The following is a 25,019-nucleotide window of genomic DNA, read 5'->3' on the forward strand; positions in this document are numbered from 1 at the left end:
GACTGCTCAGGAGCCTCTAGGACTGACTGCTCAGAGACTCTAGGACTGACTGCTCAGAGACTCTAGGACTGACTGCTCAGAGACTCTAGGGCTGACTGCTCAGAGACTCTAGGGCTGACTGCTCAGAGACTCTAGGGCTGACTGCTCAGGAGACTCTAGGGCTGACTGCTCAGGAGACTCTAGGGCTGACTGCTCAGAGACTCTAGGGCTGACTGACTGCTCAGGAGACTCTAGGGCTGACTGCTATCGCTACCATTCCTGCTCCGACTCTCACTGCTCCTTACTTTGCAGTCACACTGCCACTCCTCAGTGCCTGAGGTGGCACCTCTCCAGGTCATGTTGATCTCCACATTGGTACTGCTCAGTTCTTTAGTGCTCTGACACCCTAGCCCTCCCTCCCCCGTCCCATGGCTCCACAGCACGTCCTCCTCACTGTTCCTCTCATGCCTTTGCCTCAGTCCCACGTCCTTCTCCCCACTTGTCTCCTTAGGTGGCCTCAGCCATGCTCACCGGTGCTGCTCTTCTGTTCCCCTAACGCCCCTCTCTCTGAAATCTGGATTTCCTATTGAGCAGCCTGACGGAAAGCTCACCTTGGGTGTTTAATGCCACATGTGCTTGTACAACATCAAAGTCCAACTCTCATTAAGTGGGCACTGACACTCTCACCCATCAGAAGTCTACAATGACTACACCCCAGACAGAGCTCTCTTGCCCAGTGAGCTGCGGAGGCCCGTTTAACACTTCCGAATTTTCCTGTGGCAAGAATGATGCTTCCTAAGTGGAAATCAAAATGCACCCCTCTCTGCTTCACGCTTTTGACAAAAACACAGCCTTGTGCATGGCAGAAGTCTCGCCCATCAGTTCTGCTGCTTCCCCGTTGCTCCCCCACGTGGGTGCCATCCTTCTAAACACTAGGACACTGCCTTGCCCTTGCTTTCCCCATTACTGTCTGTCCTTTCACCCAGTACACCTTGCCCCATTTCAAATGCCCTTCCTCCAAAGTTCAGCTGAGCTGTCTCATCAGTGACACAGACAGCACCTCAAAGCTATCTCTGAATCCTCACAACAAAAGGGATGAACTTTTGATCCATCTGAGGGCTGAACTCCAACAGCACCATCACTGCGAAATCTGGAGTCAGCGAGATCTGCTTCCCTGGAAAACAAACAGCTGGGGCCTTGGGCTCTCCCAGGGCCATCGTCTTAGGGTTTGCTGTTGGCATCTCACCAGGTCCTGCCGTCTAGAGGCTGTGACAGGGAGAAAGGTAGGCCCCTAACAAGTAGCGTGCCCTCTACATAGCAAAGCTGGTCCTCAGAAAAAGATTCAGGTCACACTTGAGGAGAAATATTGGTGACAGTTACAGCCCAGAGACACGTGCCACTAAGATGAAGTTTTTGTCCTTTGACAGGACATTTTCACTCCTCTCCCACACTCTACTTCACAGCAGTACCAACTACAGTTCCATGGGGGTCTACAGCTCAGGGAATGCCAGACACAAATCTCATCTCAGGAAGAAGACCCAGGAAATGTAAAAGCCAACAGGGGAGAGAAGCAAGAGCCTGACATTAGACACAACTCAAATCCCACCTAGATTAACAGAGAATGTCAGTGTAAAGACCTCCTTCCCTCAGTTCCTGTTACCCAGCAAAGCATAGCTCATCAAAAGCTGTCAGAGTCAGTACAGTACTGTGTTGAGCTGTCAAATCCAAACCAAATTAATTAAAGACTATTGGACGGTATGAAGGAGGGGGCTCTCATGGTGGTTCACGATCGACTGCAGGGACTAGTTTTGCACTGAGGTCACTGTAGCCTTGTCCGGAAAGTACCTCTTCAGGGACAGCCTGCCAGCAGCGTGCAGAACCTTGGACTGTCGTCACTTTATTGATCCTTGTAGCCAAGGAGTATTGTTTCACAAGGTTACATAATCTTCACTTCACTTTTGACAACGTCTCCTCAGCTCAAGCCCTTAATATGGCAGTTTACCAGGGCACACCTGTGTCCACTGCACTCCTCTGTCCGTCTCCAATAAATGTCATTATTCAGGGGCACTGCTCTGTTTCTCTGGTTAACCCAGTTTTCAACTCTACATAGCACAGTAAGAAGAGAAAGAAGGCGCTGGAGGGATGGCTCAGCCCTTACGAGCACTTGCTGCTCTTGCAGAGGACCTGAGTTCGGTTCCCGTCACTCATGGCAGCTCACGACCACATGCAGCTCCAGTTCCAGACAATCAGACGCCCTCTTCTGGCCTCCAGAGCAGACACTGGGTAAGAGATAGACATAAAATAACTCTACTACAAGAGATAAAATAAAAGCAGATCTTTAAAAAGAAGAGGAGACCAAGCATGGGAAGCAGATGCAGACACACACAGGGAATCGACCCAGCTGATTATAACATGCTCAGGGCAGTGCCGGCTGCCACAGCAACATCACAGAGCAGGGTGTAAACAAAAGAAAGTTACTCATTACAGTCCCGGAGGCTGGAGTCAGAGTCGGGTGCCAGCAGCTGGCTGCTCCTCAGGCCGCTCCTCAGTGTGCAGCCGGCATCTTCCCGTGTCCTTACACGGCCGCCCCTCTGAGTGTTCTCATGAAGACAACAGTCAGATTGGATAGAGGACTACCACAGTGAACTCATTAACTTAATTACCTCTGAAAGACCCTGTCTTCAAGTACAGTGACCTTCTCAGATCAGACCTTCAGCCTGTAGGGCACAGTTCAGACCATGGCATATTCTAACAGGAAAGGCTGAAAGTAGATGGATTTAAACAGAGACGGAAACTTAAAGAATGCATCAAATCTTACATCATCTCCTCGCTCACTCTCCAGCCAATCTGTCTTCATTCCCTAAACTTATTACAGGGCTCCTCCTCTCTGTGACCAAGTATCTAACAAAGACACTTGAAGAAAGATTCACCTTGACTTGTGGTTTAGGGAAGTCTAGGCCACAGTTGCATGGCTTCCGACGCTTGGGCAGAGCCTCCTGTTGATAGGAGAATGTGCTGGAAGGGCTTTTTAACCTCGTGGTGGATCGGGGGCAGAGAAAGGGGACAGAGGGCAGGGACAAGACATTCCCAAGGAATACTTTTCACACATACTTCTGCTAGCCAGGCCTCTCCACCGAGAGACCTCTTTCCCAGACCCTCTTTAAATAGCACCAGGGACCATGGGGTGTTCATACTCAGTGTATACCACTTCTGCAAAACGACCTTCTCTCTTTTCCCACCAGACTAAAAGCTTCACGACAGCAGGGTTTTGGCTGTCTTGCCAATAATACTTAAAATATCCACTATAAGTGCTTCTTGGCCATCAGAGATTCCTCTGTTGAGAATTCTCTGTTTAGCTCTGTACCTGTTTTTAAATTGGATTATTTGCTTACTGTTAAATTTCTTGAGTTCTTTATATAGTTTGGATATTAGTCCTCTCTCAGATGTACGGTTGGTGAAGATCTTTTCCCATTCTGTAGGCTGCTATTTTGTCCTATTAGATGGTGTCCTTTGCCTTACAGAAGCTTTTCAGTTTCATGAGGTCCCATTTATTAATTGTTGGTCTTAGTGCCTGAGCCATTGGTGTTCAGTTCAGGAAGTTGTCTCCTGTGCCAATGTGTTCAAGGCAGTTCACCGTTTCTCTTCTATTAAATTTAGTATATCCAGTTTTGTGTTGAGGTCTTTGATCCATTTGGACTTGAAGTTTTGTGCAGGGTGATAAATATGAATCTGTTTGTATTCTTCTACATGCAGACATCTAGCTAGACCAGCATCATTTGCTGAAGGCGCTCTTTTCCATTGTATGTTTTGGTTTGTCAAAAATCAAGTATTCATATTTGAGCTTATTTTTGGCTCTTCGATTTTATCCCATTGATCCACCTGTCTGTTTTGGGTTTTTTGTTTGCTTGTTTGTTTTTTCTGGAGCTGAGGACTGAACCCAGGGCCTTGCGCTCTACCACTGAGCTAAATCGCCAACCCCAACCTGTCTGTTTTTATCTCAATACTATGTGGCTTCATTACTGTTGCTCTGTAGTGCAGCTTGAGGTCAGGGATGGTGACACCTCCAGAAGTTCTTTTATTGTACAGGACTGTTTTAGCTCTCCTGGGTTTTTGTGTTTCCATATGAAGTTGAGAATTGTTCTTCCAAGCTCTGTAAAGAACTGTGTTGGAAACCTGGTGGGAATTGCATTGAATGTGCAGATTCCTTTTGGTGCAATGGCCGTTTTTACTATGTCCTCCGAGAGGCTTCATTCAGCAGCTGATGGAAAGAAACAGATGCAGAGGCCCACAGCCAAGCTCAGGGAGTCTTGTGAAAGAATAGGGGGTAGGGGGAGCAGAAGGATGGAGGGAGCCAGAGAGGTAAAGGACACCACAGGAAGATCTACAGAGTCAACTAACCTGGGCCCATGCAGGGTCATGGAGACTGACCCACCAACCAAGGAGCATGCATGGGCCCAACCTAGCCTCCCCTCCCCACATTTGTAGTAGATGTGCAGCTTGGTCTTCGTGTGAGTCCCCTAGCAGTCGGAGCGGGGGTGGGGCTGTCTCTGACTCTGTCGCCTGCCTTTGGATCCCTTTCTCCTGGCTGGGCTGCCTGTCTGGCCTCAGTGGGAGAGGATGCACTGAGTCCTGCTATGACTTGATGTGCCAGGGCAGGCTGGTACGCATGGTGCTTCTGAGGAGAAGGGACGGGAGTGATGAGGGAGGGGGTTGTGAGGGAATACATTGGAGGAGAAGAGGGAGGGAGGCCATGATGGAGATGTAAAGTGAATACATCTATAAATTAATGAAAATAGCCACTGTGTGTGCAATACTCAGAGTAAGGCTGTTACCCTGTAAGTAAAAGGCCTCTTTTATGTGGATAAGGCCATAACACAAATATAGAGAAACTGTTGGGTCCAGAGCAAGCCCCCAGATGGCAGTGTCGCTGATACTGTCCTGAATGACACAGTCTAACCTCCGCTCAGGCTGGACTCTGACCAGGTCAGCAGAAGGATCACTAGTGGGCAAACAAAAGCCTAAACTCCACATTCCTCAGAACCCTTGTAAAGTTGCTTTCTGTTTGTTGGGAAAGCTATCACTTCCCCTACCCAGCCCTTACAGGCAACTGCCTCTGGCAGGGGCATCTAGTTCCTGATTAACTCAAACAAACCTGTAACCGATTAAAGTCCCTTGGTAGTTTCCAGGCTGTTCTGGCCCACATCAGACCTCCCCTTGCTCTAACTCCCAGGCTGTTCTGGCTTACATGCCTCCCCCACTGCTAGTTGTCTCCTTAAAACTGGCAAGACTTCTTCCTTTTTTTTCTTTCTTTCTTTCTTTTTTCTGTTCTACCCTCTACTTTGAGACAGCCTGGAGGTTTGATTCCCCACTAGACCTCTCCTTCTACCTGTGCAGTGGCCTAGGCAGAGCGGCCAGCCTATGGGCACTTCCACTGCACCATCACTTACACTAGGCACCCTAGAGAGAGCTTGTGTAACCCCGGAAAGGGTAAATAAGACTTGAGCTATGAGATAAATGCAGCCAAGGATTCAGCCAACAGGAATAGCCTCATGATGACACCGTAAGAGCCCAGGCACGGGGACAACAGTTTCAGGAAGGCAGATCGTGGAGGGAACTATCATAAACCATACAAATAGAGTAATACAGAACTCAGTCCTACTCACAAAAACTTGGGACAGGTGAGGCAACATGATGAAGGCTCACCAAACAGAGGACACGCTAGGACTGTCTCACACAGAGGACACGCTAGGACTGTCTCACACAGAGGACACGCTAGGACTGTCTCACACAGAGAAGACACGCTAGGACTGTCTCACACAGAGGACACGCTAGGACTGTCTCACACAGAGAGGACACGCTAGGACTGTCTCACAGAGAGGACACGCTAGGACTGTCTCACACAGAGGACACGCTAGGACTGTCTCACACAGAGGACACACTAGGACTGTCTCACACAGAGGACATGCTAGGACTGTCTCACAGAGAGGACACGCTAGGACTGTTTCACAGAGAGGACACGCTAGGACGGTCTCACACAGAGGACACGCTAGGACTGTCTCACACAGAGGACACGCTAGGACTGTCTCACAGAGAAGACACGCTAGGACTGTCTCACACAGAGGACACACTAGGACTGTCTCACACAGAGGACATGCTAGGACTGTCTCACAGAGAGGACACGCTAGGACTGTTTCACAGAGAGGACACGCTAGGACTGTCTCACACAGAGAGGACACGCTAGGACTGTCTCACACAGAGAGGACACGCTAGGACTGTCTCACAGAGAGGACACGCTAGGACTGTCTCACAGAGAGGACACGCTAGGACTGTCTCACAGAGAGGACACGCTAGGACTGTCTCACAGAGAGGACACGCTAGGACGGTCTCACACAGAGGACACGCTAGGACTGTCTCACACAGAGGACACGCTAGGACTGTCTCACAAGGATCTATAGGACCCCTGCCTTTAGAGCCTTGTTCCCTCCCAGGACTCATGTGGGAATCTAAATGGCAGTCATGAGTGGTTAGTAGTGTAGATAATATATTAACTGCTTTTAGAGGCAAGGCCTTTGGGAATTGATTTAATCATTAGTGACTGAACCTTGGTAGCTTCTTAAAAGTAGATGACACACATACACCTGAGTTCTATACTACTACATGGCACAGCTCAGGGGTTCCTTACAGAACATGAACAGAGCTGTGAGGGCATTGAACCTCAAACCCATGAGCCAAAATAAGTATTTTTTAAAATTTACAAATTAGCCTGCCTCAGGTATTTTAGTGTAGTGACAGGCCAATATAATGGTTTTAAAGCAGCCATCATGAGAGTTCCTCAACCAACAAAGGTGTAAAGTCTTAAAAATAATATCACAAATAAAGAGAAGGTGTACAGAGTAACAAAAAAGACTAAAACTGAAAATACAAAAGCTGAGACAAGGGTGTTGGTAGAGAGAGAATTAAGGGGAGAGACGAAGAAAATCCTTGAGGGCCAGGAGGACGGACGCCTCAGTGAGTAGAGTGTTTGCCAGGCAGGCCCAATGTGTGACCTCAGAACCCACATGAAAAGCTGCCTGTGCTAGTTCACATCAGCATGGTGGCAATGTGTGCACACAGCACAGGAGAACTAAGACGTGAGAGATGAGTGGGGGAAAGGCAGGAAAATGGGATGCAGCAATGTGAGCTAGCAAGAGAAAGATGACGTTAAAACACCAAGGGAACTGGTGAGACACAATGTTGGCATCACTGTAGTCTAAGAGAGGGAGACTAGGAGGGCTGGAAAGAGCTGAGAAACAGAGCATGTACCTGATTAAGCCAAAGACAGGCTGCGGGAAAACCAACTGAAACACACAGTCTGATAGAGAGCTTACCAAACCTCGGGAGTCTATGCTGAATGCAAGAGAGAAATGACTCCTTAGTAGTGGGCTTCTCACAGGAAGTGATGCTGCACTTCCCACACATTGAACAAAAGAGAACGGTCAGTTCTAGAGACCTGTTTCCACGGGAACAGTGTTTTAATATGAAGGGGAGCTCTAGTCATGCACAAGTGAGGGAAATGACTAGAAAGCAGACTTGTGTAGGCACACTCCAGTGGCATGGGTCACAGCTAATGACTCAAGTGCCCATCAGACCATGAATGCATACATGCTGGACACCCATACTATAGACATTATGTAGCCATAGAAAGGAATAAAGTGCTGATTCATGTTATAACAAGGATGAATTTGAAAATGCCAGTGGAAGGACACAGGGGAATGGTAACGTGCTCTAACGAGGGTTAACAAGCAGACAGTGAATTACACCAGGGCGAACTTGGTAACTGTGTTGCCACTGTAACTCACTAGTGTGTGGAACACTAGTAGGATAGCTAATCTTGGTTGTCAATTTGACTACATCTGAAATCAGCTAACACCCAAATTTCTAGAGATGCCTGTGAGAGGTTTTCTTGATCAGGCTGTTTGAGGTGGGAAGACCACTGAATCCAGGCCACACCTTCTACTGGCAGCTCACATGACAGGACATGAAGACTGAAGCCACTGCTGCTGTCTACTTGCCCTGTTCTTGATGGCAAGTTCATCTTACCCTGCTGCTGCAGCTGGTAGTAAACCCAGCTCCTTCAGGAGCCCAGTATAGACCCAGTGACTGTCTAGGTACCCTCCCAGACTGGAAAACATCTAGTTTCTTGGACAGAACTTCAAGATTCTTGGCCTTTCTCTCCATCATGGGGCAGCCATTGTTGGACTATCCAGACCACAGCTTGTAAGCCAATTTAGTAACACACACACTCTCTCTCTCTCTCTCTCTCTCTCTCTCTCTCTCTCTCTCTCTCTCTATCAGCCAGCTCTGCCACTCTAGAGAGTTCTGACTAATACAACTAGTCTTGCAAGTTTTCTATAAATCTGAGCAATGAAACGGGAATGGAGTGTTGGGTAGGAAAGGAATCTCGTACAAGAGAAAGAGAAGGTGTGCTGGACTGAGAAGGGAAAGGCCAGCAAAGCTTTCCTGGGGCTGGTGAGAGTCGACACACATGAACACAGATTACAGGTGTGTCCAATGTGAACTCTGATGGCTAAGAAGTTTTCTTTTGTTGTCTCACTGAAGCAAAACTAGAAATTACAGATGACGACCAAGTTCTGACACTCAATTCCATCCCAGCAAGTTCCCTCACATCCTTTCCTTCCGCCAGCCAACCGTAAGCAACTGAAGTTCTCATGTGCTCAGTGGCCGCGTTCTAACCTGCTCTCGAAAACTGTGTAAATCAAACTATCCTGTGTTAATTGGTTTCTCTAGTTATGAAAAAATTGCTGAGAAACTAATTTAGAAGAATCATTTAGTTTGCACACAGATTCAAAGTTTCCGTCCATAGTCCTTGGCTGTTGATCCTGGGCTTCTGGTGAAGCAGAGCATCATGGTTCCCAGAGCACACAGCAGGAGTTGCTCGCTGCACAGGAGACAGAAAGCAGTGAGGAAAATACCACTGCCAAGAACACACTCTCAGTGACCACTTCCTCCAGCTGCGCCCCACCCCCTGAAGCTTCCAGAAGCTCCCCAAACAGGCTGTCACCAACCAGGCACTGTTCTTTAACGTCTGAGCCCTTCAGAATGACATTTCACACGTTATGATTCTGCCCTTGGCACCCAAAAGGCTCATGCCCACCACAACACAAAATACCTTCCTTCAGTCCATTTCTAAGAACCACCGTGGTCTTAACAGTTCTAATACAGTTCAGAAGGATCAGCTCAACGTCCTCTGGGACTCAAGGCAAACTCACAGCACATTCCCACAATGCAATAGCACCGAGTGAACACTCCCATTCTAGATGAGGAGGAAGACTAGAAAGGATGGACTGGTCAAAGACTGAAATCAGGAAGGGAAATGTTAAGTCCTGTAGCTTCCATGTCTGTCATCTAGAGCAAGTGATAATGGATGTCAGCCTCAGAAATCTTGGCGAGCCACACCCCTAAGGCCCTGTCACTCACAGCCCACATGGCCTCTGCTGAGGACTGCAGCTTCCCTTCACACTGGTTTCACAGCTGGCCTCTCTAACTTCAAGTCTCCATCTCATGTTCGGTTTCACCCCGCCCTCTCAGGAGCTTCCTGTGAGGATTCCACATGTGCTCCATATTGCCTGGTTTCCCAGGTTTCCTGTGAATCTAGTGACACCTCCATGCCCATAACTCTTGCACTGTGCATGACTGAAAGGTCGGCATCAGGTGGATGACATCAAGGACTGCCAAAGGCTCAAGCAGTAAAGAGCCGTGTCCCTGTGACCCTCAGCTGCAGCCGCCTCTGGGGAGCTGAGAGGAAACACTGTGCTAGGTGATGAGACTCCAGAAGGGTGACTCAGAGGCATGTCTTCTGGAAGGAAAGTCTCAAATGAATTCACTCTTTCATGCCTTTGAGCTGCCACAGCTGAGATGAAGTCAAGCCCTGAGATGTCCCCCGTCACCATTCCTATTGTCCTTGTGAAGTGGGACTTTGTGAAGGGCAATAATCTCCTTAACGCTCTTACTTTGGTTCCCACTTTAAATTTGCTTCTCTGGCCAAATGCTGCTCAAATCTTTCTAGACTCTTTTACTCCTAATTCTCACTGCCAATCGGGCTGAAGCTCTCACCACGACCTGGTGCCTGTAAACTCAGCTTCCCCTAAGTCTTAGGGCATGGACAGAGCACACACAAGTCCCATGTCACAGGAGCGTCAGTGGCCTTGGGTCCAGTCCCAAGCAGTCTCCATTCCCCCTTGGAAGCCTCAGAGCACAGGACTCTGCAGCTCAGCATCCCTATGAGATCTGAGTTCCGTCTGCAGCGTTCTGGTGCCTGTCAAGCCTCGTCTCTAAGAGCCCTCCTCCCTCTTGCGCACCAGCTCCAAAGGCTAAGAAGCATAAGTCATGTTTATCACAGCAAAGGTTCCACCCCCAGAACCAACTCTCATTTTTCTGTAGCTGTGAATAAAATGCTTCAAAGAACCACTCAAAGGAGGGCCTTTCGCTCACAATTTCAGCCCATAGTTCAGTTGATTCTGTGCTTGTAGTGAGGCAGTATAAGCTCCTGGTTCCTAGGTCCCTGAATTTAGGGGGTGGGGGGGGTGTGCAGAACAAGGTACAGTCCCTAGGACCCCAGCCCTAGAGATGCCTCCTCTGTTTATGCCCTACCTCCTAAAGTTTCCAGAACTTCCCAAAATAGTGTGACCAGCTGGGGACCAAGCCTTTAATACATGAACCGTAGGGGGAAATACTTTATGTCCCTATGGTAACACTCGGGGATTACAAAACAAAACAGGCAGTTTTATTACAAAAGCCCAAATAATCAATGAGTAAAGTAGCTTGTGCTTGTGTGTTTTCCTTCCAGTTTCTCGATGTGTGTCATCCCCCTTCCCCTGTATTTAAGGGGGTATTTTCTCCATAGTTCTTGGGAAAACCACGCCTCTGAGTCTCACTGTGCCTCCTCCTCAGATGGGACAGGCTCCCTGTTGGTATTCCCACTGTCTGAATCATGTGGGCGTGTGAGGGCAAACATGAGGCTGAGCACGAAAGCCACTGATCTAGAACAGGTGTGACAGGAGGGGACGGACAGCTGTGACACAGTGCTGAGATTCCAGATGGACATGAGGCTGTCAGCTTCTTACACAAACGTCTCCACAGCAGTGAGGGCTCCAACGCTGGTGTCTACCCCCGTGATCAGAGACATGTAACATACCCACGTGATAAAGATGGCACCGTCTCGGTCCCGCTGTCACCACCCGCACCTCGGGAAGGCTAAGTCAGTTAGAAGAACGTCCTCTGCTGCACCCTCCCTCAGCGATGCTCTGCCAAGCACACGAAACAGGGACGGGAAAGGAATCGTCTTCCATTTCTCTCGGATGGCCCTCGAGTGCCACTGGGACTGTGCTAGTCTAGAGAGCAGGGACACAGAGGACTGCTGCTGGGGCGGGAGATGCCTCAGTGGTTAGGACAGCCTGAAACTTCCACTCTGAAGGGGTTCAAAGAAAACCTATGCTCACCATCCAACCAAAACTAATCAAGAAGACAAATGACAGCAAATGCTGGAGGATGTGAAGGCAGGAATCCTTACTCACTGTTGTTCGGGATATAAAATGGTATAGCCATCATGAAAACAATGACCAAGCCATGTGGCCTGGCTCCACCACCCCTGGCATGTACATAAAGGTCCCTACATTCTTCTCCAGCAAGGCTTGATGTACACTGTGTTGCTACTCTACGTGTCTAACACGTGTCTAATGAATGGAGGATGAAAATGTACACATCAGGCCAGCAGGATGACTCAGAAAGAAATGCTTGTGGGGAACAACTTGTATTTCAAGCTGTAACAAAAGATTTGTCTCAGCTGAGAGCTGACGAGAGAAGCCATAGAGAGGATGGGGCAGCCTGGCCAGAAGCCCTTTCTGTGCAACAGTAACTCCCGAGTATTCCCAATACATTCTCTGAAACCAATACCTTCCTGCCTTCCATCCCTGAGCCCAGCTCTGTGGGCTGACTTCCTGGGAATAGCTAGCAGATGGCATAGACTTAAATGAACTTCTCTGAACTCTTGGTTCATCCCTGCTCCTTAGAACAGCGTTATCCCTGGCTCAGACGTGCAAACTGAATCCCTAGGTACCATCCTGACTGAACTCCCTTCCGTCTCCATTCTGCCTACTGTGGTTGCACTGGCACTCTCACCCTACAAGGTCCCTATGGCTCCTCTTAGCTCCCAACCAGTAGTCAGAACCAGCGATGACAAGGCCTCCTCTGTTCAGAGTATTGTCTGAGTCGTCACGTCGTCACAGGTAATTTGACTCCATCAGTCCCTCTGGTCACTCCTACACACACACACACACACACACACACACACACACACACACACACACACCCCAGTATAGCCACACTGACCTCCAGTTACTCCTAAAATGCCCGCTGCTACTCAGGTCCTCTCCACTGCTCCCCCATCATCCTACTGATCAGCTCCTCCTCTTAGTGTCAGCATGGTTTGTTCTTTGTTCAGACACCAAGAGGAGCAGCCTCACGTGTCATCTCTAGCCCACGCCAGATCATCTGCTCAACACGCTGCAAACGTTTTCTGTGTGTCTACTGTCAAATCTCCCTACCTGGCTATGACTTCTTGAGAGGAAAGCTCAGTTTTGCTCACTTAGAATCCTGCAGTAATAGGTGGAGCTGGTCCCTCTAAGACCACCCTGCCAAGAGCCACCCACAGCAAGACCAGTAAGGCAATGGAGGCTCTATCACTGTCCTATGTGGGAGACCAAGGAAACATGACTCAGAATACCAGCTCTCTCACAAAGCCAGCAAGTGCAAAGGTGGCAGCACAGGTATCAGAAAATGGCAGATCAGCAACACGAGCGTGCCAGTCCCCAAGAAACACAGAACAAGGAATATGGAAAGGCTCCAAGGACTGTGACGGTTTGGGAAGATAACAAAGCCCATCACCCACACACTCAGGAGACATGCGGGAAGGACCAGACCACCAGCCACTTCATATTTTTAGTGTTTTCCTTCCCAAACCCAAAACAACACTATTCCTCACACTTCAGAATAAATTAAAACCATCTTATGATGGAATGTAGCCTCCTGACTTACTCCACAAGCAGTGCTGTCTGCTTCTAAGTCGCACTCTAGCAACAGATTCCTCACTTCCTGCTCGCAAACTCTGCGCTTTCCAAGTGATAGCGCAGTTAGCAGATCACAGGGAAGGCAGTGGAAGAGGCGCTGCTTAGCCAAGTAGGCAAAGGGACAAGGCCGCTCTTCCAGACAGACTGTTGTGGCAGGTGGCTCCACTCTGGTGCAGTGCTGAGCCCGAGCCCCACTCTAACACATGCAAGACACATTCAAGTGGGCAGAAACGGCACGAGCGAGAGCTCTCAGAATGGTGTGCCGGCTACTGAAGTGGAGGCAGCATGTCGTTTTCACAGTTCGCATTAGATGTCGGTTTCACTAATGACTTCAGCCTGGCACAGCGAAACACACAAGCCTGGGCAGAGGACCAAGGACCAAGCATGGGGCCTCCTGGGTGGGCAAGGCAGGGGAGGCAGTGTCTCTGTTCTCTGAATTAGTGTCCTAGTAGGAAACAGGAGAAAGCTCTCTGGAAGCTTCACCCAGCTTGATGGGTCATGCTGGGGAGAGGGTGTCAATACCAGCAAGGGTTGTGGGGGAGGCCGCTGGCACACTTCTGCTACCATGTACAGTGAGAAGGCGTCTGAGCACTAGCAGGCAGGCAACAGCTGACTGCTTCTGGACAGTGGGTGCGGTTGGGAAGGGCTGCTGTGAGCCCCTGCTGCGTTGACTCTCCGCCCACATGGACTCCTTCCACCACATACAGAATGAACCTTCTGCCCTTAAGCTGGTTTTGTAAGAGTACTGTATCACAGCAACAGGGAGAGGACCTGAGACAGATGGTGACAGCAGCAGCAGGACAGACGTCCACATCTGTGAGCTTCTTGCTATTCATATGGGTGCAACAGCATCAGAATGTAGCTGGAATATGTTAAACATGCCCATTTTATCACCTAAACCGCCACCAAGAGAGAAGGAGTTAAAGCTGATAGTCAATAATGGAGAGACAAAGAATTACTACTTGTGCTGGTCTTAATATGTTTGGCCCAGGGGAAGAGGTACTGTTGGGAGGTGAGGCCTTGCTGGACAGAGTGAACCACTGTGGGGCGGGGCTTGGAGTTGCTAGTGTTCAAGCTTCCTCCTGGCTGCCTGCAGGAGAGAATCTCCTTCTGCTTCCCTGGAATCAAGAACTTTTGGATCCTTCTCCAGCCCATGCCTGCCTGGATGCTGCCATGCTTCCCGCCATGATAATGATGAACTGAACCTCTGAACCTGTAAGCCAGCCCCAATGAAATGTTGTCCTTTATAAGAGTTGCCTTGGTCATGGCGTGTCTTCACAGCAGTAAGACACTAACCGAGACACTACTATTGACTACTACTAAATTAATCCAGAAGACAGCAGGAATTTAATGGAGTAAGGAGCAAAAGACAGGAAAGGCAGAATATAAGCCAGGCCTACTGACGCAGGCCTATATTACAGATATTTAGAAGGCTGAGACAGGAAGATCACAAGTTCAAGGGCAGCTTGGACAACTTAGTGAGACACTGATTCAAAAGTTCAAATGTTTTAAGGATATGAGGATATACAGTGAGTGGCACGGAGCTTGCCTAACATACATAGGATGAAAAAAACATTTAAGTCCCAACTAAAAAACAAGGGACACTTTAAACAGAGGCAGGGTGCTAAGTTGAGCTCCTGCAGGCCGGTGTATTTAAATACTTAGTCATCCGTTGGTGGAACGTTGGGGAAGGATGAGAAGATGTGGCCTTTTATATAGCTTTGAGGTTTCAAAAGCCCACCCCATTCTCCCCCCTCTTTCTCTCCCCCTGCTTCCCCACCCTCACCCTTGTTCTAACATTCTCTCCTCTTCTGACTTGCAGATCAGGAGATGAGCTCTTAGCCAAGGCTCCAGGGCTGTGCCTGCCTGCCTGCTGCTTCCGTGCTCCCCGTCTGATGATCATGGACTCTAAGATTCTGGAACTGTGATCCCCCAAACTCAGTGCTTCTTTTTTAAGATGCCATGGCCATAGAAAAGTAACTGAGAAGCATGGTGTTCCGGAAGCACGGAGATGGACAGCAGGGATGATGTCCCCCACCAAGCCCAACATCAAAGCAGTCTTCAGAGCAAGAGCTACCATCAGGGGCGTTCATACATGGCAACACGGTCAGCTCATCAAAGGGACACAACGATAGGGAGGGGGTGTCGCTGAACATCAGAAGGGCAGAGCGGACAGAAATAATGGTCCGATGACCTCAACACTCCTTTCTCAGCCATCAGCTGAACAAGTGGAGAGAAAACCAGCCAAGACATACAAAATCCTACAGCCATCATGAACTAACAAGAAAGCACAAACACTCACAAAACTCCCTCCAACAGCAGCAGAGGGCACACACCCACTCCTTTGAGTACACTCGGGACAATTATAGAATGGGCCACACTTTGAACTATAAAACAAGCCTTGACAAATCCAGAAGGACTAGAATCAGCCGTAGAATGTTCTCTGGCACATTTACCTCATTTTAGAAATCAGTAACAGAAAGCTAGCCAGAAAACCTCCAAGCATTTGGAGATTAAAGATGCCAATTTAAATTATAGTATATGTCCAAAAAGCCAAAACCAAATAAATGGTGCCCTAATTCCACTAAAGCTAAGAAAAATGCTTATTTCTAATATCTGCTGTGGAATGCTAATATTGCACATTATGCTAAACACATTCATATATGCTGATTAGTCAGGTGTAATAAATTATTCACAGCTTGATTGCACATCAGGGCCCCTCCGAGGCTGCCCAGATGCAAATGGTGACCTAAGAAAACCACAGTCTCACAGGCCACAGGCTTCTTGTGCTCAAAGCCTGCTTTGAGTGCTCTCCTCTATGGTCCTGGATGGACTGCTCTACCCTGTGGCTGATGGCTGGGTAGAGTGCACAGTGGAGCAGAAGCCTCCCTGCAGGATCTGCGAGTGCTGCTGCCGTGTCATGGCCTGGGAAGTGTACATGAGAAGAGGCCAGAGAGTAAGCAAGACACAGAAATAGAGCCAAGCAGCCAGGTGTAACCTCCATGGCAATGGTGGATTCCTGTCATGGGGGCACAGCTGAGCAGAAGCAAGGAACACAGAGAGGCAGAGTGGGGAGGAGGCACTGTGTGGAGGAAGACTGAAGGAAGGGAACTGAGGACCGCGTGTTCAGGAGGGCTGAGGACGACAGCCATATTTTTTGAGTTCCTCTGCCCCTAGCTCCACATGCCTTCATTTCAGAGCAACCCTGAGAATGATGGGTGGTCTGATTTCCTCAGGACCAAGAAGATATTCCAGATGGAGGTGCTGGCCTAGTTGCTAGCAGCCTTGAAACTCACAAGGGCCAAGATGCCACTGAGCTCTGTGCTCTACAGGTCATTTCTGGAAGTGAAGAGCACCCCAGGCAAAGTCTCGCACTGAGATTGTTAAGACAGGGGAGGAGACAACTCGGTGGCCCAGCAGGCACCTGGAGACCTGAGTTTGAGCCTTGTAACCCAGAGAGAGGCAGAAAGAGAACTGATTCCTACTGTTGTCCTCTGACTTCCACACGCACTGTGGCACTCACCTTACCCCGCCCCTACCACACACATGGACTGCTATCGGCTCTAAATTCATGAACTCTCCTTCTGTGATCTACTGTCTGTCATGAGCAGGGTGAGGGAGGCAGGATCTCTCTGGCTCACTGTCTGTGGGCAGAGCTCACAGGGAAGAGGAGACTAATGGGCACACCGTTTCCAAGCTTAGGAGACAAGAAAGGTGGAGGCTGCCCACATTTAGTCTAATTCCCTCGGAGTCTCCGTCTAAAAATTCCCTCAGCATCACGCCCACAGTTTTTGTCTCCTAGATCATTCTAGAACCTGTCAGGTTGATAGTATTAATCATCACAGGGTATCAGATGCCCTGGAACTAGACTTATTGATAGCTATTAGGCACCATATGAATGCTGGGAATTGCAGGCGGGTCCTCTGACAGAGCAGTCAGGGCTCCTAACGTCCCATCAACTCTCAACCCAGCAAGTATTTTTTTCTACCCCACTCCCCTTCTCTTTTTCCTTGGTGGTTCTGTATTATAATGCCCTGTCTCATTTTGATCAACTCTTTAGACTGGATACTCTACTGACCAACTTTAAATGTGCTAATTCTTTCTACTCCTCTCAGACCTGTTGTTGGGCCTACCTGGAAACATCTGCTTTTGTTTTTTAACTTCTTAACTGATTCTTTGTGAATTTCACACCATGCACCCCAATCCCACTCATCTCCCCATCCCTTCACATTTGCACTCCACCCTTGCAACTTCCCCCATAAAAGAAAATAAAAAATTAAAATAAAAAAAATCTCACCATAGAAGCTGTGGTGTGTCACAGTATATCTATCACACAGCATACTCTTCTGTCCACACATCTTTACTTGCAAATGTTCATTGCAATGACTCATTGTCTGGTTCAAGGCCTCCGGCTTCTGCCTCTCAAATATTATGTTGCCCTGTGCCATAGAGATCTTGTGACTCTGGACTCATAGGACCAGAGTCTGAGCAGTTCATACATGGCATAGATGTTGGGTGGGCTCAGTCAGAGCCCTAGATCTGGGCCTGGGTGCAAACTGAGTTGGTCAGCGTACCAGCTCTCCCACATCTATGCCACCAGGAGAAGCTCTCCAGAACTGCCAGAGCTGGCTCACCCAAAGCTGCAGATGGCGAGCGGCAGGGCCAGCTCTCCAACTCTCACGCTCTCGGACCACACAGCCAGGGCCAGCTCTGCTGCTAACCAGGCAAGGGGTAGTACCTGCTCTCCTGAGTGCTGCAGCAGATGAAGGACAGGGACAGTTCTTCTGCTCTCATGACCCTGAGGCCAGCTCTTCCTCCTGCCAAAGGCAGCTAGGGGTGGGGGAGGAGGTTATCTCTCCCTCACCCATGCCACCTCATGGTAGACAAGGTGTGGGGCCAGTCTCCCACACTCACACTCTTGAGGCCAGCTCACCAGTGTCCCTGACCCCAGGCCCAGCTCCACTGTGCTACCCAGGCATGATGCAGAGTCCACTCTCCCAAGTGCTGTGGCAGGCAAGGAGTGGGGCCAGCTCTCATGAGTGCCCCAGCCTATGACATCAACATGGCTCCAGGTGGTGGCCCAGATCAGGGACATCTGCATGACCTTTGGTGGTAACGAGAGTCACAGACATGTCCCCAGACCCCTGCTGCTGCATGGCCACAGACCCAGACATGGCTCTCGGTGGCAGCACAGGCAGGGACTTCACCATAGTCTGGGGTAGGAGGGCAGCCCACTCATATCATGGAGTCCTCCCCACCCTCACCTCTCCAGTTCCACCTCTGCTCATGGTCCTCAACCATCCACTCCCCTCTCTCTACAACAGACTTGCGCATTAGTGGCTCCTGCTGCAGGGGCCACACAGCAGGCAGGCCTCTGTGTCTGCTGCCCACCTGCCCAACTGTTCCCTTTGGCGTTTACTTTTTTCTTTGTGCTTCTTTCAATTTGCTTCAGTTTCTTAAGTTCTTTTTCACAATTCTTGCTACATTCATTTGTTCATTGGAAGGGCACACGACACGATGTGTGTGGACTCGCAAGGCTGTCTTCCACTGTGTGGGTCCTTGAGCTTGGCGACAAGTACCTTTGCCCAATGAATCATCTCCTCACACGCACTCCATAAGTTCTTATGACACAAGTTTGGTTCACTCATTTTGTACTTTCTTCTTTTTGATATAAGCACTTGAACCTTGTACTAAGTGCTGATTTTAATAAATCTCACTGAACTGGCAGGCAGGGTAAAGGAGCTTGCAGCATAGACCTGAAAACCTGAGCTCCATGCCAAGTGGAAGGAAAACACTGATTCCTGGGGGTGGGGGTGGGTTCTCTGATCTGCCATTGTATGTGTGTACACACACACACATACACACACACGCACAGAGAGAGAGAGAGAGAAAGAGAGAGAGAGAGAGAGAGGGAGAGAGAGAGAGAGAGAGAGAGAGAGAGAGAGAGAGAGAGAGAGAATGAGAATGAGCTCATCCATTCTGATGTAATCCTCTTATTTAATCCCAAACCATCTGGCTTCCATCATGGCTGCCTCACTCACTTTGTGTCTGCATGAGGCATTTTACTGACCTCCAGCTTCATTGTACTCTACACTAAGAAGGCACTCCATAGATGACTCTGGCTGTCTAACATCTGTGGAACTCCCCTGATGTACAGTCAATAAACTCGCCAATTCTGGTGCGTGACCATGTGTTCAGGAAACACAGACATTCTCTATCTGGACACAGTGTTCTGTCTATTCAGCAGGCAAATTCTTCACATCCCGGCTTCGTTTTGGTGATACTGATCTGTCATCACTGCCCGTGGAGGGCTGAAAGCCCCCTCACCACTGAGTCACTGCTGACACTTCCGTTTTTCTTGAGACGATATACTATATACTGTCATTCGAGTGCATCACTTGTCACTGTCCTGTGTATCCCGTACCTTCCATACAAGCCCATACATATCCCAAAGCACATCCCTCAGACTGTCCTTTGCTCCCGATGGCCTATGGCCAACAGGCTGAAGGGTGTTTTGTCTAAAATGTTCTTGAAGGCTATTTGGTGGGTGTTACGGTGTGAATCCCCCACAGGCTTACGTGTTCCCAAAGGTGCTTTCTACAGGGCAGGTGAAGGGGAAGCGAGAATTTTAAGAGTTAGGGCCTATCTGGAGCAAGTTGATCACTGTGAGCGTGTCTTTGACAGACATGTCCAACCCTGGTCCCTTCCTCTCCCTGCCTCCTGTCTGGCATTATGGGATCTACTCTGCCACCCCTCCCACTCAGGAGGAACTAAAAAACTCTGAAACTATGAGCTTGATAAGTCTTCCTTCCTTTAAGTTATTTACATCTGGCATTCTGGGATATCAAGAAAGGAAACCAACACAAAAGAGAAAGAGAGTGTATAGATCATAATTGGCGGGTAGCTTTTCTCCCAAGAAGAATCACACTACTGTTCTGAGGGACAACTATCAGTCCACCATATTTCTTTTAAGGCTTTTACCTTTTATTCACCTTCTTCAAAGGTTAACAGGCGGCTTACTTTTTAAAATTGTTTATTTTTATAGTGTGTGTGTGTGTGTGTGTGTGTGTGTGTGTGTGTGTGTGTGTAAACATGTGTGCAGTACATGCAGAAGTCAGAAGAAGATACTGGACATTATAAAAGCCAGAGGCCTGGAGAGTTTGGTATAAGATTGTGACTCCCAGGAGTGCCAGAAGCTACACACACAAAGGCTCGCCAAGGCTGCTTAGACTGAATCGAGTAAGAACAGCCAGGATAGAAATGCCAAAGTGGATAGGGAAAGCCCAAGAGGCTTCAACACCACAAAGGAACTGCAACTAAGGTCAGAAACCAAGGGGTCAGCCCTAAAACCAAGTGAATGTTATACAGATCGAGCAGGTTGTACCTACTGTGTGTTTGGAATATATATGCACACATAAATGTGTATAATAACAGTTAATTATTAAAAGGGGGCCTTGAATTTGAAAGAGGACAGGAGGGACAAATGGGAGGTATTAAAATAAAGGAAAGGGAGGGAGGATATTACGTAATTATATTATCATCTCGAAAAATAAAAGATTCTTTTTAATTCTGAAAGGATATTTTAAGAATTCATTAAGGACTTAACTGAAGTAAAAAGTTCTTCTGGAAACATTTTTCTCATGGTTCTCCAGAGAAATGTGGCTGAAAAGATGTGGGGATGGATGAGGCTGGATCAGCACAAGAACAGCAGGAGTGAACAACACTAACTCTCGGCAATGGTGCACACGGCAATGAAGACTGCACAGCACCAAAGCAGTCAGGAAATGGAGACCCAGGAGAAACAACACACAGCTCCGGGTCAGAAGCCATCGGACCGACAGCCTCACACAAGCATTTCCAGTAAGGCAGGGAAGGGCCGAACTGCAGCTTGAGCAGCCTTTGTGTCCTGCTCAGGCCCCCGTCTGACTGGGCAGAGCTCACTGCACCAGTCAGTCTAGTAATTGCAAAGCTAATCTCCTCTGCAAGCATCTAACAAGTGTGTGCTTACAGTGGCAGGTGGAGAAGCCTTCGACTCAGCAAGGAAGCAGCCTGGCCACTCATTCTGCTTTTAAAAATTTATTATATATATAAATTTATTCTATATAAGTACACTGTTGCTGTCTTCACACACACCAGAAGAGGGCATTGGATCCCATTACAGATGGTTGTGAGCCCCCATGTGGTTACTGGGATTTGAACTCAGGACCTCTGGAAGAGCAGTCGGTGCTCTGAACTGCTGAGCCACCTCTCCAGCCCTGGCTATTCATTCTTGAAAGAGACTTTTCCTCCAGTACACTCACAGGTCACAGAAACATTTTCCTAGTGATCAGACGTAGGGGAACATCTCCACTAACTACCCTTGGGAGGTCTCTATTAGGTTATTACCAAGATTCAAACTTAGGCTTCCCCCGTCCTCTAAGCCCTGTCACAGAATCTGAAGGTCCGGCGTGAGAAAGAAGTTCAGTTATACCGACACTCACACCTCTAATCCCAGCACACAGTAACCTGAAGCAGGATCACAAGCAGGAAGCCAAACCAGGGGCAAACAAGAAATTCTCAGCTAAGCTCTGTCCTGCTTGAGCTTTATTACTTGAGTACAATTCGCCGTTCTAGTTCAAAGAAGCATTCTTAACAAAAGTTTTCTCTCTCAGTCCTTGGTTCCTGGAAGAAAGCTGGCCAGTGATCTGTTCCTCCTACTCCTGGCTCCCAACTCAAGGCCTGAGAGATGGACCACAAGACCTGCAGGGATCCCCCACATGAGAGGATGGTGGCTCACACAGGGAAGAAGTGGCAGTTGCTATGCTAATCCTAGGTGTGTTCTGAAAGCGGTCATCGGTCTTCCGGAGCAGACTGGATCTTGGTGTGACAGAGGAAAGGAATCAGGAGCTGTTGGGGAGTTGTGAGCGGCTGCTAAGCTGGGAAGGAAAGGTTGGATTCACTGAGACTGGGCAGACTGTGGTTAGGGCTGGTGGGGGAAGACTGAAGTGTGGTGTAAACATTGGCTGTGAATGTCTATTCACTGAGCCTGTGGACTCAGCACACAGAGCCGGCTCTGAGTCTGGAGCTCTGGAGGAAGTCTGAGCTGAAGAGGTCTGTAGAGCTCGCCATGCTTCAGATCAGTGGGAAGCACGTTCATGTAAGACGGGTGTGAGTGAGTGCCATGCGCACCTCAGCAGTGGATCCGGGGCGGCAGCACGGCGGCCACAGAGGGATCTAACACTAATCTGCTGCACTGCGGTTACATAACATGTGGTCACCACCCCAACACACTGTCCGCATCAGTTATTTGCTATAGTTCCGTGCCAGGTCTGTGGCTTAAGAGGAATGTGAAGAATCTGGGCCCAGCCTGGGAAAAAGGCAGCCATGGAGATGAACACATGCAAGAAAATGAGACCCAGCAGAGGTTAGAAGGAATGAGATGGGCTTACCAGATAGGCCAGCAGAAGTGCTGCTGTTCTCTGAAGCACGGGGTCTGAAAACCCAGAAGCAACGGCTTAGGTCAAGCAAAGAAAAAGGCAGCAAGCTTCCCCTGAAGCCCAAGATCCTTAGCCCAGCAATGAAAGGGAGAGCTGACACCGTCTGTATTAGGTGTCAGACCCTGGGGTGGAGTCCCACAGGACAGATCAGAGAAGTGAGTTCAACAGATTAGATCAGTTTCCCAGAAAGAAAGCTTCGATTCCCACCTCCATGTGGTGAGTCGAAGACTGTGCTCTTTAAAGCCATCAAGTCCCCTGACAGGGGTTGTATGATGAAGTAGAAACTGATTTCTGAGAGTTAGCAAGACCCTGGCTTGAGAGCTTTCAGAAAGTATTAGAGATTCTGAGCAAACCTGACTACATCTCACCAAGTGGATCTCCCTATGGCAGAAGAGGGCAGGCACAGTCTTCAAATCCTTCCCCGGCCTGAGGTCAGAAGGCGGGGTCCTGGGAGCGGGAGCACAGGCAGCAAGCACGAGCACCACAGTTTCCCAAGCAGCCGAAGCTCCTGTTTTCCCACCTCCCCATAGAATGTTTCGTCAGCTTTCTAAACTTCAGGGCAGTGCTGGGGAAGCAGCTCTGGAGCAGACTTTCTGAGCAGGCCAGGAGCCCCGGGTGCCGTACCACCACCACCACCACCACCACCACCACCACCACCACCACCACCACCACCACCACCACCATCACCAGCAGCAACAATGAAAAACCTTAAAACACATTAAATTCTAAAACAGTAAAGCCGGAGCAACATAAACAGAGCATACGTAACTCAGTGGTTAAGCATCTTGGACTTGAATCCAGTTTTGGTTTGACTTTACAAAGAATGAGTCTAAAGTTAACAAATGAGATAAGCTTTCAATAGATCTCAAGGTTTGGGCTACGCTTGCTATGTTCAAAGAGCCCTGAAGTGTCTTTAAGGACAAGAAATCCTGGGAAGTCAAACAGCCCTAGAAGCAAAGAGGTATTTAGGATACCTTAGAAGAGCTGGTGTGTGGTGTTGAGCACCTTTAATCCCAGCACTCAGGAGGCAGAGGCAGAGGCAGGCAGATTTCTGTGAGTTTAAGGCCAACCTGGTGTACAAAGTGAGTTCTAGGACAGCCAAAGCTATCACACAAAGAAACCTTGTCTTGAAACACACACTCGTGAGCAACCCCCCCACACACACACTCCCACTACACACACAAAGATTCCTTAGAAACTACCCCATTGAGTTTGTGACACAAAATCAAGGCAAGAGTCTACCCATATCAGAGCACACCCAACAGCCGTATAAACTAACTTGAAGCACTGAGGTTCTCATCCCACAGGAACTTCTGGACTGGTGCAGCTAGGGCCTCCAAGAACGCTTAGCCTAGGCTCTTCCTTCATGAGCGAGCAAATGCCTGACAAAGGCTGTTCGAGGGTCACTATGGCAGGAGGGATAAGCAGAGACAGGCACGCTGTTTAAAAGCAAAAGTCTCTGCAAAACCAATTCTGATGGCTTGGAGGTTTATGGCTCTGACCAGTGCCTGCAGAGCAGCTTGTGTGGGGGACAGGGCCATACAACAGGCAATCAGGGTTCAAACCCAGCTCTGTTGCCACACAACTGCTAATGCCCAGCATGGCACTTGGCCTCCTCATCTGAGAGCAGGCAGGAATGCCTGACCTCACAGGACACTGACAACAATAAACCACAGGACATATGTGGTCACGATAGCAGCAGGGCTGTCGGGGGTCCCTCTTCCTCTTCAATTATCTAGGCTAATACTGAGGACCTGCACACCAACATGAAGTCCAAAAATCACCTGATTTTGTGATGCATCTTCAAAATTAAAAAGAAAATAAAGGCTGCTTAGTTGAGTATCAGTCCTGGGGCAGGTGGTTTTACTTAAAGCCCACTCAACCAACCCTCAAGGTGGAAAGCCTAGAATGCCACCCTACGAGTGGGTTGTCAAGCTACACGCTACATTTTAAAGACTGCTAACAGAAGATCCACTCCTGTCTGAGACAAAACTTCTTACTCCTAAGTGCAGCCGGAGTACCCATGCCTGTGCTGGTTTAGGACCCAGTGCACAGATTACGCACATGACATAAACTGCCTCTCAGCACAGGGATCCCCAAGCCCAGAGACGCCACATCTCCTCACATGGGTGGTAGTGTGCCTGGCCTATGCCCTGGAATTAACTATCTTCATTCCAAACACTTCCTGTTGTGGAGAGAGGGAATAGATCTGTGTCCACCCAAGAGTGTTCACTCTATACATACCTCAAAAGGCAGCCAGAAGCCACGGAGGCCTGTCCACCTTGTCTCTAGACACACACACAGGGAACACCCACATACGTGGCCCCTTGGCCTAGAACTCACTATTGGTAACATGTAGATTCTCCCCTAAAGGAACTCCCCTGAGTCAGCCCTTTCTAAGAGTTGGTATTAAAGGGGTTGGGGATTTGGCTCAGTGGTA

General features: G+C 48.8%; 1 protein-coding gene and 1 long non-coding RNA gene across 12 annotated transcripts in view; one reads left to right on the forward strand and one right to left on the reverse strand.

Annotated features, from left to right (window-relative positions):
• Positions 1 to 25,019, reverse strand: part of Hsf2bp (heat shock transcription factor 2 binding protein) — an 86,527-nt gene that overhangs the window by 11,051 nt on the left and 50,457 nt on the right.
• Positions 13,853 to 17,363, forward strand: LOC147998566 (uncharacterized). The gene is made up of 3 exons (XR_015645659.1): positions 13,853 to 13,919; positions 14,200 to 14,318; positions 14,926 to 17,363. It is a non-coding gene; the product is annotated as an uncharacterized LOC147998566 (long non-coding RNA).

The sequence above is a fragment of the Rattus norvegicus genome, chromosome 20, assembly GCF_021556685.1.
Source record: "Rattus norvegicus strain SHRSP/BbbUtx chromosome 20, alternate assembly SHRSP_T2T, whole genome shotgun sequence".
NCBI classification, from domain to species: domain Eukaryota; kingdom Metazoa; phylum Chordata; class Mammalia; order Rodentia; family Muridae; genus Rattus; species Rattus norvegicus.